The following is a 17,025-nucleotide window of genomic DNA, read 5'->3' as shown; positions in this document are numbered from 1 at the left end:
AAAAATACCAAATTCATTTATATCAATTGCTATAATAAACATCTAAATACATCATTCAATTAAATATCATATTTGTTTAATTTTCAATCACAGTAATAAACATCCAAATGCATCATTCAATTAAATATCAAATTTATTTAATTACTAATTATTGTAATAAACATCTTAATACAACATCCAGTTAAATATCACATTTGTTTAATTATCAAATTTTGTAAACAAAATAATGTATAAAAAAATTATAATTTTAAAAAAATTCAAAACATACAGATTGGCAATTAGTATGGTTCATACGGATTGCTAATCCATATGGTTCATACGGATTGCCAATTCATATGTTTTGAATTTTTTTAATACGCTTTTCTTCTTCAACGATGAAAAATCTCTGAACTTCACAATATATCTGTAAACAACGTACGTGCACCACCCACGACAACAAACAGTGACAAAAGGACGCTAACAAAAGTAAGTTACACTAAGGGAGTGCGGTTTTACAATAAAAAAGGCGCTACAAAAATAAAAAAACTAATATGTTATTTGTAACCAAAAATACCCATAAGGGCATTTTTGGTATTTGGGAAAATTGTTGGGTGTACCAGCAAAAATGCTAGGTGCCCCAAGCAGTTCCCTTGCATTTTGGGTCTTCAACTTATGAAAACCACCATGTAGAGCTTTTTGAGCTCTGACAGATAGGATTTATTTTGGACTACCAAACACATTTTGAAAAACTCTATAACAAAGTTAATGGTCTCAACCATGAAGTTATCCTAAATTGTTTCATCTTACGACTTAAATCCAAAATTAGACGCGAAATAGCCATTCTTCAACCCCAAACCATCTCTTAAGCCCTAAGTATGACCAAACTTCTTGAAGCTAACTTTAAGGATTCTAAACCTTGATATTACCGTCCTATGCCAAATTTCTCCACTTTTATATCCACTATAATACTACAACCTTCATCTCACTTACTTCCACCTCCTAAAGCCCCACCCCATTTACCTATGCCCTTCGGCCTATTTGACCTTACCCATAAGGTGCTTATTTGCTTTCTAGCTTCAACAATGGCATGCTGTCGACCTATGTTACAATTGTGTTTCTTGGGACAACAGATTTTCTTGAACTAATTTCATTGCTCTTAATCATGGTTGTTAAACTCGCGATTTAAATCATAAAATCGTACGATTTTACGATTCCACTAAGGTTCGGCGAGTTAAATCGGAAGCAGAATCGAAAATAGAGTAGACTCATCCGATTTAGCACAGACTCGGGCGAGTTTGGGTAGACTCGCGAGTCTGCGGGTTTACGAAAACCCGAAACGACGTCGTACGAAAACCCTCCGAAAATGACTCTCGTGACTCTTTCTACTCACTCACTCAGCCTTGTTCAAGTTTGGTTTGGGTGCTGAGCTACTCGCATCGTGGTGGTCCTCGTCATCGCTGTTGTGCTGCTGTGTTGGACTGCTGGTCCTCGTCATCGTAGAAGATTGAAACTTGAAAGCCCTCACTCGTCGAAGGCCTCATTTCATGACCTAGCTCCAAGCTTTGCTCCACGATGCTAAGGTGTTTTCTTTCTCAAAGCTTCTCTGTTAATTCATCTCTGTTAATTGAAACCATGCTTATTAAGGGAGTAATTGAATTAAATGTTGCAAGCAACCCTGTATATCACTAGAACCTTGTCGCAACGTGCCCTTCGCGGGCGAGCGAAGGCGAGGCTCATGGGTGTGCTTTCTAAAGGAGGAAAGATGCGCAGACTCGCCACCAACGTTTATTTGTGGAAAACATCGGAAAAACCGAAGGAAACCGGTCAAAATGAAAATTCTAAGTTCGGGAGTTATATTTACGTTTGAGGAAGGTGTTAGCACCTCTCACGTTTGTCTCAAAGGACAACAGCCTATTTTTTAGAATTGTGGAAATTGTGTTACCTTAACTTTTATTTCTTTTTATTTTTTGAGGTCGACAAAAGCGGAGCTTTTGCTCCTACGTACCCTCCATCAAAGAGGAAATCAGACCTACGTAGTTCTTTCTTTAGAGGTGAATCAAGCGATTCTTTTACTTGAAAGGTGATCACTTAGAGGTGTTGGGCCTAAAAAAATGATCCATTTAACTTGGTAAGAAAAAGCTGAGATAAAACTTTCAAATCCTTTTTTAGTGATTTTTTTGGTGGACGAGCTTGACTTGGCGAATTGATTTTAGCCTTAGTTTCGCTTTAGTTATTTAGTCAATTCAATTAAGAATGAGAAATCCCAAACAGAAAACGTCCGATTGATTTTTCCGCTTCATTTTACTAAAAGATATTTTTTATTATTATATTATTATTTTACCTCTTTTTTGATTTTCAACGTGGTTACGGCACGACCGAACGGTCGGAATTCATTTTAACCGAAATTAACGGATGATACAATTCAAATGATCGGTGAAAATTTATTTTATTTTTAGATTAGGCGAGAAATGACTTAAATAAATGACTGAAGCACGTCAAAAGGGGGTATAGAAAGCGAATGAAAACGAGAATAAAAATACATGAAACAAAATGTGGACCACCACGGGTACATAGAATGAATTGAAAAGCTCGGTTTGAGGTACTTACCCGTTGAAGACTGAAGAAAACGAAGAACGAACGATGAATGTTGAAGAACGGTCGAGAATCTTCGCGTAATTACTCACGGAAACATTACGGAAACGCCTCGACTTGAATTTTCTTCACGGAAACAATTTTCCTCAGCAAATTTAAGAGAATACGAAGTGTCAAGAAGGCTGAACCCCTTCTCCCTTCACTCCTCCCCCTATTTATAGCAAAATAGGGGAGGAGCTTGCCACCCAGCTAGCCCAGGCGAGCAAGGTTGCTTCCTCCAGAAGCAACAGTCTTCTGGAGGAAGAATCTGGAAGGCCCAAGTGGGCCTGATTGCTATTTGTACCCCCCTTTTTACTAAATGCACCCTCCTTTACCTTTTTTGGTAATTCTTTTTCCGTAATGTTACGAAACTTTACGAATTTCGTAACGATACTGTACGAATTTCGTAACGATACTTATTTTCTTTCCGCAAGGTTACGAATCTTCACGGATTATGTATTTACTCTTTTTTAGCTTTCGAAGAAGTTACGAAAACTCACGAATTGCGAAAAACACCTCCTTTCGATTTCCGTCACATTACGGAATTTTCACGGATCGCGTAAGCCTTTTGATTTTTGGCACGTCTCGGGACTTCACATATTGTGCAACAAAGGGTGCCAAGTACCTCGAAGCGGCCAATCAAAGGTTGTATATCATCAAATAATAATCCCCGGACGAAATTAGGGTATGACAGTTGCCCCTCTTTACTTACCTCTCATCGGAGATAAGAGGAAAGCAAAGATAAGACACTGATTTCGTCCGTCCTGCCCTTTCCGTGATGACGATTCTCGTACATATACACATATACACATGTTTGGCGAAGGAACCGATTCGGAAAATAACAGAAAAACATATTTCCCAGTCACCAGAGGCTCCGCGCTTGATGACGGAGGACACATGAACAGCGCTAGGCAATGACATTCATGGGCTCCGAAAAAAGTGGAGAATGGAGGATTGCACTAGAGGGTCCACACTTAGGAAATCATGAAGCATAGCTCCAAACTCGAAGGTGGAGGACACATGAACAGCGCTAGGCAATGACATTCATGGGGCTCCGAAAAAAGTGGAGAATGGAGGATTGCACTAGAGGGTCCACACTTAGGCAATCATGAAGCATAGCTCCAAACTCGAAGGTGGAGGACACATGAACAGCGCTAGGCAATGACATTCATGGGGCTTTGAAAAAGTGGAGAATGGAGGATTGCACTAGAGGGTCCACACTTAGGCTATCATGAAGCATAGCTCCAAACTCTTTGGGTGGAGGATGCATGAACAGCGCTAGGCAATGACATTCATGGGGCTCCGAAAAAAAGTGGAGAATGGAGAATTGACGAACAGCGTTAGACAATGACATTCGCGGGGCTCCAGACTCGAAGGTGGAGGACACATGAACAGCGCTAGGCAATGACATTCATGGGGCTCCTGAAAAAAGTGGAGAATGGAGGATTGCACTAGAGGATCCACACTTAGGCAATCATAAAGCATAGCTCCAAACTCTTTGGGTGGAGGATGCATGAACAGCGCTAGGCAATGACATTCATGGGGCTCCAAATAAAAGTGGAGAATGGAGAATTGGCGAGCAGCGCTAGGCAATGACATTCGCGGGGCTCCAGACTTGAAGGTGGAGGACACATGAACAGCGCTAGACAATGACATTCATGGGGCTCCGAAAAAAGTGGAGAATGGAGGATTGCACTAGAGGGTCCACACTAGGCAATCATGAAGCATAGCTCCAAACTCTTTGGGTGGAGGGTGCATGAACAATGTTAGGCAATGACATTCATGGAGCTCCGAAAAGAGTGGATAATAGAGGATTGCACTATAGGGTCCACACTTAGGCAATCATGAAGCATAGCTCCAGACTCGAAGGTGGAGGACACATGAATAGCGCTAGGCAATGACATTCATGGGGCTCCGAAAAAGTGGAGAATGGAGGATTGCACTAGAGGGTCCACACTTAGGCAATCATGAAGCATAGCTCCAAACTCTTTGGGTGGAGGATGCATGAACAGCGCTAGGCAATGACATTCATGGGGCTCCGAAAAAAAGTGGAGAATGGAGAATTGGCGAACAGCGCTAGGCAATGACATTCGCGGGGCTCCAGACTTGAAGGCGGAGGACACATGAACAGCGCTAGGCAATGACATTCATGGGTCTCCTGAAAAAAGTGGAGAATGGAGGATTGCACTAGAGGGTCCACACTTAGGCAATCATGAAGCATAACTCCAAACTCTTTGGGTGGAGGATGCATGAACAGCGCTAGGCAATGACATTCATGGGGCTCCGAAAAAAAGTGGAGAATGGAGAATTGGCGAACAGCGCTTGGCAATGACATTCGCGGGGCTCCAAACTCGAAGGTGGAGGACACATGAACAGCACTAGGCAATGACATTCATGGAGCTCCGAAAAAAGTGGAGAATGGAGGATTACACTAGAGGGTCCACACTTAGGCAATCATGAAGCATAGCTCCAAACTCTTTGGGTGGAGGATGCATGAACAACGCTAGGCAATGACATTCATGGGGCTCCGAAAAAAAAGTGGAGAATGGAGGATTGCACTAGAGGGTCCACACTAGGCAATCATGAAGCATTGCTCCAAACTCTTTGGGTGGAGGATGCATGAACAGCACTAGGCAATGACATTCATGGGGCTCCGAAAAAAAGTGGGGTTGTCGAGTTAATGCTAAGTCCCTTTTAGGGCGACGAGTTAATGCTAAGTCCCTTTTAGGGCGACGAGTTGATGTTAAGTCCCTTTTAGGGCGACGAGTTGATGCTAAGTCCCTTTTTGGGCGACGAGTTAATGATAAGACCCTTAAAGGGCGACGAGTTAAAATTATTTTGAGAACAATTGAGGTGTCGTGTGTTTTGTACAGTTCATAGATAGAGTCTGTGTGCTAAAATAATTTTAGGGGTTGGACCTGAATCAGGAGGGAGAGGCCCTGACGGACTCTTCGGAGTGTAGGCCTTGGGGGTCACCGGGTTTGAGTGCTCCTTTAAGCCTATGTTGATCCTATATGGTTGGAGCATTCTCGCAAAACATCGTGACCCTGACTGGTCTCCCTATGATCTTACTTAGTGAGAGTGACCTGACAAACCCATTGTGTGGTGTGTCTTGTTATGTACTCTTAAGCGCCCCAGGGTGGTTTTTCACTGACATGGTACCACATTGCATATAGGCTTGAGTCTTAGCATAACTGTCGCATACGCTTGCTAATTGTTTATTATGAAATTGATGTGTTATTATGTCTTGATCGGAGTGTGTGATTCCTGTGTATAATGATTGATGATTGAAAGGTGTGATTGATGGATGAAAAGTGTGATTGATGAATGACAAAGTGATGAAATAATGTGAGATATGCTAAGTAAATTGTATTTGGCTACTATATGTTGTGTTGTTTCTCTCTAGTAGTTAGCAATGTGATAACTCACTCCCGGTTTGTTGTTTGTGTTTGGATCCTGTGATGATCTTGAACTTTGTGTTCGGGGGAGCAGATGAATAGGTGGATGACTATGAAGAACCTCATGCTAGAGGACACGGGAACACCATGCTCTGATAGGATGTGACATTAGGATATAGGTTCTATATTAATTGTATGAGACTTATATGACTTTCTTTGAGTCGAGATGACTTTATTATTTATTTGGACAAGTTTGAATATGATGTAGAAGAAAGTGAATGTGAGCCTTTTACCCATTTGAAAAGCTTGTATTTAAAAATGTTTTAAAAATACTTTTAATTAATATTTGAATTTTTATTCCTTTATTAATATATATGTGAGGGGTAGAGGGTGTCACAAGGATCACTTTAGGTTGTGGTTTCCTTTTTCTTGTTCACTTGGTGACAATTCTGTATTGTTCAGATATTGTCTGGCCTAAAAACCTTTCTGGATGTTTCTTCAGTTTTCTTCCGATCCTTGATTGGGAATTTTCTTTCCTTTTTTTGCTTTCTCCCCCTCTTTGATTGAGAATTTTTCTTTTCTTTTTTTCTCTTTTTTTTCTTTTTTGTTTTCTTCCGAGGGCAAGGATCGACATTCTCATCCAGGGTCAAAGTTTATGATAAGTTGGGATTTTGGCTCAAGGCTTGTAGAACGGCTGGTCATGATATATGTCAGGGTTTGGCCAGCGGTTCGGGGATAAAGGGGATGTCCCACATTATTTCCATGATATACATGCAACAATGATGATTAGGAAATTTTATGCAAAACTGGTCATGCATGCACCCATGTGGACACTCAAGCATCAAGTTTTTATGGTCATGTGACACTAGGGCTCAGGATTCATTTTCCCTACTTAAGTCAACCTAGTGTTTCCAAAATATGTTTTTTTTATCAATTCATGCATTCATCCGAGTCCATTTTGGGCGTTCGGGAAAATTTTCACAGCACTCACCCTTCAGGTGTATACACATTTTTTCAAAAACTGGTTATGATCAGCGAATTTTTCAAAGAAAAACTGGAAGTTATCTCTTTTCACAAGCATGTTGTTTTTTAGCTAGACAACCTTTATTATTTTTTATTTTCTATTTTTTTTCTTCCTTTTTATTCTTTTCTTGCTCGCTCTCTTTTTGCTCTCTTTTTTTTTCATGAGGTATTTTGCTACCTAAACATACGTATAATATTTTTGCTATATACATGCATATCCAAGGTATCTTGCTACCTAAACATACATATATACATATATTTTTTGTGAGGTATGACTACCTTCCGAGCCTGTGCTTGTTTTATTTAAATTCCTAGGATCAAGAGCAACTAGGTGTGTCCTACTATTACTTGAGAAACAAAGGTGATCAAACAAGCAGAGATTTAAAAGTTACTAGGTTGCCTCCTAGTAGCGCTTCTTTAACGTCTTGAGCTGGACGCATGATGGCTTGTAGGTCATGGACCTAGTACTTTGCTTACCTTTGGCTTTGGACTTGGTCGCCTATTGGTCGGTCATGGATCGTAAGCAACACTCTAACCTTTTTGTGGATGAGCTGAGGTGAACTCTAGAGGTGATGGCGGTGCGTCTGTTGCCTACTGCCGGCCATCCCCAGGCTGCTTTGGTGTTTCGCCCTGCGCCTGCCTGGGGACGCAGTACTTCTTGATGAAAACTCGATTAGTAGGGGACCTGATGCCCTTGCTGGAGGTGACAGACACTCCGTAGAACTGACAGAGACCCGTAATTAGAGCTTGACAACTCCAAGGCCCTGTTGGACTTCTTCGGGTCCACTGGGTGTCTTGCAGGCGCGATCCTTGCAAACAATACATGAAATCAAAAATCAGTTGAGCGATGTGCATACTTACCTATGTCATGGTGACGTGACATTGCCGGGGGAAATAGGCACCATGTAGGACTACAGAGGCCCGTAACCAGAGTTGGAAACCCCAGGGCCCTGTTGGACTTCTTTGGGTCCACTGGGCGTCTTGTGGGCGTGATCCCTGCAAACAATAGATGACATCAGAAATCAATTGAGCCATGTGCATACTTACCTATGTCATGACGGCACAGACCAACCGATACATCTGCAGGCGGAGATTGACATCGTGGTCGCTGGGCAGAATGTTGCTAAATAGCAACGTCATCCATATCCACGTAAGATTGGTCATGTTGGTGCGCATGATCCGCACTCGTCTTTTTGCAGCGACATGGGTGAAATCTTGCCCCGATATGCATAGTAGATGCGTGATAGTCTCCCTCTCTGGATGCGCTCGCACAGTTGGTTGCCCTCCAATATCAAGGGGTGGCCCAGGAACCAATAAAATGAAACTACTGGCCCTTTAACCGGGAGCGCAAGTCTCGGTTAAGCATCTAAGGGCAAAGGACCTTATATTCTCCTAAGGTGTGGATATGGAGCACACTGAAAATGAGGACGCGTAGCCCTCTAAAGGCGAGCGCGTGCAGCCCTCTGCAGGCGACGATGTGCAGTCCTCTGAAGGTGATAGGTACTAATACCCAAGGGTCCACCTTTATGAGAAAGCAAGAGATCGATTCATCGAGAGGGCCGGTCATCCAAAAAGATTGGACACGAGATGTAGGAAATCTATGCAGTTAACATGATTTTTAGGGATGCAGATGCATGCAACCTTTGTTGTGAAACTTGGTAACGCTGACCTTATATGAAACAATGCAATGCAATGGAAAGTTGTACAATGTTCATGACATTCTTTCCCTATTTTGTGATTTTGATTTTGATTTAATCTTTTTGGAAAACACAGATTGACTGTCCTTTTGAAAAAGGTGATAATTCATGCAACCTTATCCCATCTTTTGCAAATCTCTCTGGGAACTCCCTCAGAGTGTATATTCTGTTTGATTTAGTCACTTGACCATTTCGGAGTGACGGCAATGGAGCCGTTTGACTTTTAATCAATCTATTGAACTTCCAGGGCTAGTCTCCCTTTTTTTTCTTGTTTAAAAACATCGACGGGTGAGAACTTTTGATCTGCCCCTATGTTCACTTGAGGCTCATGCACAATGTCCCTCATTGCCCCAGTGTAAAGCTTTGGGGTACCAATTGTTATCTTTCGTCATGACCTTGTAGCTGGGAACCTATTGGGTGAAAACTTCTAATCTGCCCCTAGGTTCGCTTGAGGTTTTTGCATGGTGCCTTTCATTGCCCCAGTGTAGGGCTTAGAGGTACCAATTGTTGTCTTGTTTTCACAACCTCATAGTGAGGAAGAATGAAAGAAGCAGTTGATTCTTGCAAAAAGAATTTTCCAAGGACGAGAAATAGTTGAAGGATTTTTCAGTCAAATGACTCCTATGTAGAAGCAAGATGTTTTGATGTCTTGATGATGCTAAAGGATCAAGTGCTTCTAAGTTTTATTCAAGACAAGAATCCAATAAAATGTATGATCAAGTTGATCTCTAGAATCTTTAGGAAGAAGTTTCCAAATTGAAAAACAAAAGGTTTGACCAAAGAATTCTATCATTTCAAATTGAGATTTGCTCTCTGGTAATCGATTACCAGCAGCTGAAAATGTTTATAACAGTCACTAGAAATTTGAATTCAAAATTTATAACGTGTAATTGATTACACATGGATGGTAATTGATTACCAGCAGTTTATTGAATGTTTTAATTCAAATTTCATAACCTGTAATCGTTTACACAAGTCTTGTAACCGATTACCAGGGGGGATTTTCAGAAAATAATTTCCAAGAGTCACATCTATTCAAATGTTTTATGAATGGCCATCAAAGGTGACTTGGAAACACGAATTTAAAGGGAGTTTTCATTTCCCAAAAATTTTATCCTTTCAAAAGATTAATAGTTTTTTCTGAACAGAACTGTCTTATCCTCTCAAAAAGATTCATTGGTCAACCACTTGCATATTCAATAAGGAATTTTGATTGATCTTCATTGTACAATCTATCTCTTTTAAGAGAGATTTCTTCTTCTCTTCTTCTTATTTCTGAAAAGGGATTAAGAGACCGTGGGTCTCTTGTTGTAGAGGATTCTTAAACACAAGGGAAGGGTTGTCCCTGTGCGGTTCAGACTTTATAGAAGAAATTTTACAAAGAGAGTGGAAAATCTCAAGTGGGTTGCTTGAGGACTGGACGTAGGCACGGGAAGTGGCGGAACCAGTATAAATCAAGTTTGCATTCCTCTCTTCCCTTAAACTTCTTTTATTTATTGCTATTTATCTTTTGCTTTAAAGAAGTTTATTTTGAATTGTCTTTTGAGTAATTCATGTTAAGGGTGCATTGTTAATCCGAAAAGAGAGAGTGAAAGCTTAATTGGGGAATAGTCTTTGTATCTTAATTCAACCCCCCTTTTTCTTAAGGTAACTGAGGTCATTTGTCCAACATCCTATTCTTGATAACTCACTTATCTCTAAAAAGACAAACTTTCCGGAATGATAAAATGAGCTCACATGAACGTCTTGAAAAGACAGTCAATCAAATGCCCCCTTTTTTTTTGAACTTTTTATTTGTATTTTTATTTTTATTTTTATTTTTATTTCTGAAACTTATTTGTTTTGAACTTTTTTTTGTTGTTCTACGGCAGCCCCACCAACGTGCAAGACGAGTAATCTCTGATTGAATGGTCTTGGAAGTCCAAACTCAGGAGCACAGGTCGCTTGAGCAAATAGACCAATGGCTTGCACCCAATTCCGGTGAAAGTTGAAAATCCTGATGAGTCATTAGAGACATCTAACAACAGCTTTCAAAATTGCCCCATGTGTGGCACCTCTTGTCAATGTCAGGATTTACATGCGATTCTCCTCAAATTTCAGCCAGCCCGCATCAGTTAGACCTTGCACCTTACGCTTCAGGCCCCTACAATGCTCAATGGAATGCCCCGGGGCTTCTCCATGACAAGCACACGTTGCGTTCGAGTCGTATTCTCGGAGAAATGGAGGTTGATGCACCTTGGTTGGGGCTATGGCTACCATTGAATTATCAAGTAGATATGGGAGCAAGTCAGCATAGGACACCGGAATTGGGGTGAATTCTACAGGCTTCCTCGCTGCAAAATTCATTTCTTGGTTGGTGTTTTTGGATTATGCTAAAGGTGATGTTCGTCATTGGAAGTGCGGTAGACAGACTTTGTGGTTGTTTTAGGGATGGCCTTTGTGGATAACTGGGCGGTGGGTAAGGAGAAGGTTGGTTATTGGCTGAGTAATGACATTGTTGGGTTGGTGGGAAACTTGGCTGTATAGGAATGGCAGTCACAGCATGGGCTTCTCCCTCATTCTCACCCTCTTCATTTGCCCTAGTTTTTTTTTTTGCATTTATCAAAGCATGATGATTAGATTTGCCTCTTTTTAGACCCACTTTGATCCTTTCGTTGGTGAAGACCATATCATCAAAGCTTGAAGGTGTGTTGCCCACCATCTTTTCATAGTAGAATACTGGTAATGTGTCTACTATTATTGTCATCATTTTTTTCCCGTCATTGAGGTGCCACTTGAGCTGCCAGGTCTCTCCACCTTTGGGCGTATTCTTTTGAAGGATTTGTGCCCCCTTTTTGCACATGTTTTGTAGTTGCATCCTATCCGAAGCCATTATACTGACACTGCCTAACGAAGGCAACCATTAGGTCCTTCCAAGAATGGACTCGGGAAGGTTCCAAGTTAGTGTACCAAGTAACAACTATCCCAGTAAGACTTTCTTGGAAGGAATGTATCAATAATTCCTCATCTTTTGCGTATGCCCCCATCTTCCGATAATACATCTTTAGATGGTTCTTGGGGCAAGTAGTCCCCTTGTACTTGTCAAAGTCCAACACCTTGAATTTGGGAGGGGTGATGATATTGGGTACTAGGAACTACTCTTTTAGGTTAGCAAAGGCATAATCTTCACCTCTTTCAATGGCCCTGAGCCTTTCCTCTAGATGGTCCAACTTTCCCATTTCTGCCATAGCATGAGGGTTTTTACTTGTTTGTGGAATGCAAGAGGTGTAGTTGGGGGTGATACTGAAGGCCTTCCGAAGTGTTTTCAAGGGGTATACCACCAACTGCTTGCCCTTCAGTGGGATATCCGAGGCAAGGCTCGAAGTCGGCTAGATTGTGGTGGGGAATTTCATATGTCTCCCTCACGGTTTAAGAGACAGGTGCATGATCAGTTTGAGGTTGTTGGCTCTTAATGGGTATAAGAGTGGAGTTATTGACATTCTTATTGGGAGTGTACGCCACATTGGGTGGCGTATAGTTGAGAGGCAAGCCATATGGCGGGAAGGCGTGCTCGTTTTGAATTTGCACATCATGGGGGCCGCCCGTACTTCCCAAGTCTTTGCCTACCATATCTGAGGTTGGATGATTCATTTGATTGATGTCGGATGGGGACATCAGGTTCACCTTAGCAACAACGCTGGTAGCGGCAATTGCAATTGCATTGGCCTCCATTATCTTCTTCACGCTCATCATGGCCTCCATCATTGCGGACATTTGCTCTTTCATGGCCTCCACGTTGGCCTCCATCTACTCTTGTACCTCCTCCTCTTTACCCATTACTCTAGCTCTAGCACGGGTTCGGTAAGGGCAGCGTAAAGCATGTTTTTTCTTTTTTATAACAATGATTAAGTTCTTTTTTTTTTTATTTTTCAAGGAAAGAATGTAATGAGCAATGCAACCAATGAACAACATGGATGTATGCGAATGATGCACAATTGAAGTATTGCGAATTTTTACACAGGATATGGGGTTGAATCAATTTAGATTTTCAACATGGTCCATGACATCTCCGTCAAGGTGAAACTGGAAGTAACAGGGACATCGACAGCCCTAAATGTGTTTGGCTGTAGACGAAGGAGCGATGTAACACGATCCATCTTTTGCCCCAATTTTTTGCAAGATGGTTACTTCCATACTTCAACTTGACTCGATGAACCTTTTCGTAAAAGCACGAGCTTGGTTCAACCCCATAACCCAGAGAATGGCAATTTTGATCGCCAATACTTCAACAACATTTCATAGGGATGAAAGACTCGAGAATACGCATGCTATGCATGGAAAATGTAATTATGAGATTGAGATGCCCGAAGAGACATCCTTTCTTAATTAACCACGCATTAGGTACCATGCTCAATCATTTTGTTTTGTTGTTTGTGTTTTTTTTTAATTTTAGAAATGGGTTTATGATCCCAACATGGTTGGCTCATGGTACCTAACACATGCAACTAAGAATGCATCATGAATTTTCATGCCTCCCTTTTTTTTTGTTTTTTTGTTTTGTAGGGGAAAATACAAGGATCATGTATGAGCAAACATGTAGAACAAAAATTATGTTGAACGCATATGCATGATTATGCAATGACTCATGCAAAATGGGAATGTGACTACGGACAAATGCAGGAACGATATGTTCATTATGATGCTGAAGAGATGTTTATGCGGTGCATGATATGAATGCATTTACGGACACGAGGGCCCAGAAAATCATCTCTCCTTACTGCGCATTTGGGGGCCCAGTGCCCCATGTGTGCAGTTAAGAAGACGATATGGATCTTTCGACTTCCCATGACAAAAGACGAGACCCACATACAACGCATGTGTGACGGCATGATGCCGATGCGCAAAAGCGCAACAGGGGGATGCACAGAGTACGACAATATCCATAAATAATTACAAGAAAAGGCGTATATGACATTTAGGACTACATGCATGGCAGTGTTTAAAACGGCACGCAGTGTGTTTGCTCCGTGCCCCTATTTTAGGGACCTACAGGATAGTATCTAGGGGTCTCTAATAACTACTCCCAAAGATTCATAACTCACACGGCTGTTTTCTAGAGGTATCATCACTCAAGATAATAATATTGTGGCGGTATGGAATACCAACGACAACATATTATAAAGAGAGAAAGCTCTAGACGAGGTTTCACTATTATCAAGCAAGTCGGAGACCTAGCATGATGATAGATTCACCTCCACTCCTTAGATTCCCATGAACCCGGGAATAGGGCCCCATTTTTACTCAAACCCGTGGGTGCTTAGAATGCAGTGTAAAGAATGTGAAATAGACAACAGTTATTTACATTTTACACAGTTCAAAAAATGCACAAACAAAGTTTCACAATTCCACAATTCCTTAAAATAGGCCTAACTCACAAAAAGTCCCCAGCGGAGTCGCCAACTTTCGCAACATGCCCTTCGCGGGCGAGCGAAGGCGAGGCTCACGGGTGTGCTTTCCAAAGGAGGAAAGATGCGTGGAGTCGCCACCAACGTTTATTTGTGGAAAACGTCGGAAAAACCAAAGGAAACCGGTCAAAATGAAAATTCTAAGTTCGGGAGTTATATTTACGTTTGAGGAAGGTATTAGAACCTCTCACGTTTGTCTCAAAGGACAACAGCCTATTTTTTAGAATTGTGGAAATTGTGTTACCTTAACTTTTATATCTTTTTATTTTTTGAGGTCGACAAAAGCGGAGCTTTTGCTCCTACGTACCCTCCATCAAAGAGGAAATCAGACCTACGTAGTTCTTTCTTTAGAGGTGAATCAAGCGATTCTTTTACTTGAAAGGTGATCACTTAAAGGTGTTGGGCCTAAAAAAATGATCCATTTAACTTGGTAAGAAAAAGCTGAGATAAAACTTTCAAATCCTTTTTTAGTGATTTTTTTGGTGGACGAGCTTGACTTGGCGAATTGATTTTAGCCTTAGTTTCGCTTTAGTTATTTAGTCATTTCAATTAAGAATGAGAAATCCCAAAGAGAAAACGTCCGATTGATTTTTCCGCTTCATTTCACTAAAAGATATTTTTTATTATCATATTATTATTTTACCTCTTTTTTGATTTTCAACGTGGTTGCGGTACGACCGAACGGTCAGAATTCATTTTAACCAAAATTAACGGATGATACAATTCAAATGATCGGTGGAAATTTATTTTATTTTTAGATTAGGCGAGAAATGACTTAAATAAATGACTGAAGCACGTCAAAAGGGGGTATAGAAAGCGAATGAAAACGAGAATAAAAATACATGAAACAAAATGTGGACCACCACAGATACATAGAATGAATTGAAAAGCTCGGTTTGAGGTACTTACCCGTTGAAGACTGAAGAAAACGAAGAACGAACGATGAATGTTGAAGAACGGTCGAGAATCTTCGCGTAATTACTCACGGAAACGTTACGGAAACGCCTCGTCTTGGATTTTCTTCACGGAAACAATTTTCCTCAGCAAATTTAAGAGAATACGAAGTGCCAAGAAGGCTGAACCCCTTCTCCCTTAACTCATCCCCCTATTTATAGCAAAATAGGGGAGGAGCTTGCCACCCAGCTCGCCCAGGCGAGCAAGGTTGCTTCCTCCAGAAGCAACAGTCTTCTGGAGGAAGAATATGGAAAGCCCAAGTGGGCCTGATTGCTATTTGTACCCCCCTTTTTACTAAATGCACCCTCCTTTACCTTTTTTGGTAATTCTTTTTCCGTAATGTTACGAAACTTTACGAATTTCATAACGATACTTATTTTCCTTCCGCAAGGTTACAAATCTTCACGGATTATGTATTTACTCTTTTTTAGCTTTCGAAGAAGTTACGAAAACTCACGGATTGCGAAAAACACCTCTTTTCGATTTCCGTCACATTACGGAATTTTCACGGATCGCGTAAGCCTTTTGATTTTCGGCACGTCTCGGGACTTCACATATTGTGCAACAAAGGGTGCCAAGTACCTCGAAGCGGCCAATCAAAGGTTGTATGTCATCAAATAATAATCCCCGGACGAAATTAGGGTATGACAAGATGGCACCAATCAAAAGTTCGTTAACATTTCTTTTTTTTTTCAAATAACAAGATAAAACATAATTGTTTCCATCATCTAAAACTGTCTAAAATATGGGAGTTTGCAAAATAGCACAGTGACATCCAGAGCAAAGGTAACAACTGTGGTGGCTTCAGCCACAATATATACAATCATCAAAATTTCTATACAAGAGGTCTACCCACCCAAAAATCAAAAGACTAAACCTAGCAGTCTTAACTAGATACACCCATCCATAAAAAGTATGTACGCCTAATCTAAGGAGCCGTCTGCTATGATGAAGAGTCGTCACTATTCATTGTCCCTCTAGGGCCACTCTCCTCTGTAGAGTCTGCCTCAGATGCTGACATAATATCCTCTGGAGAATCAACATCAGGGAGTGGGTCCTCATCATCCTCTGGGAAGTCAGGGGCGTCCGCAGCAGGTTCAGGAGGTAACTCCTCTGGGTCCTCTTCAAGATCCTCTTCAGAGGATGACACCTCTATCACTTGAACCGGCTCAACTAGTCGATATGGAGTAGGTGTAGGTAGTATCCACTCCACAGGTGATGCAATCCTATCCCGCAAGGGCATTGGGTAGAAGACTCCAAGTAGATTGGGCTAGAGATCCAAGGGTAGGCCCTAGGGTTCTCATGAGCCTTAGGGTAGATTTCGAGCCCATGGGCTAAGTATGAGCCCACTTATCTTTGTAAATATTAGAATAGGTTTTTCCTTCGTTTGGGCCTTGTATTTTGGCCATTCTAGTAGTATAGGGTTTTAGCCTTGTATTTCGGGGCATTTTGAGTAGTCTTTGTAGTAAGGACTTTTTTTTGTATTTTCATGTTTTTTTTGTCATGGGGGTGAGCTTAGCTATTATAGGGGGTGTGTAGCTAAGTTCTAGCTTCTCATCTCAAGGAGGTGAGCTTAACTATTAGAGAGGTATGTGTAGCTAATCTCTAGCTTCTTTAGGAATCTTCTTAAGGAAGCTTCTCAAGGAGGTGAGCTTAGTTATGAGAGGGGTGTGTGCAGCTAAGCTCTAGCTTCTCAAGGAAGTTTTCTCAAAGAAGCTTCTCAAGGAAGTTTTCTCAAGAAAGCTTCTCAAGGAAGCTACCTAGTCTATAAATAGAAGCATGTGTAACACTTGTTGTAACTTTGATGAATGAGAGTTTTGTGAGACACAACTCAAAGTTCAACTTCTCTCCCTTTTTCTTCCTTCAATTTCGTGCTCCCCCCTCCCTCTTTCTCTCCCT

Source organism: Glycine soja, chromosome 4, assembly GCF_004193775.1.
Source record: "Glycine soja cultivar W05 chromosome 4, ASM419377v2, whole genome shotgun sequence".
Taxonomy (NCBI): domain Eukaryota; kingdom Viridiplantae; phylum Streptophyta; class Magnoliopsida; order Fabales; family Fabaceae; genus Glycine; species Glycine soja.
Note: the sequence above shows the minus strand (reverse complement) of the source record.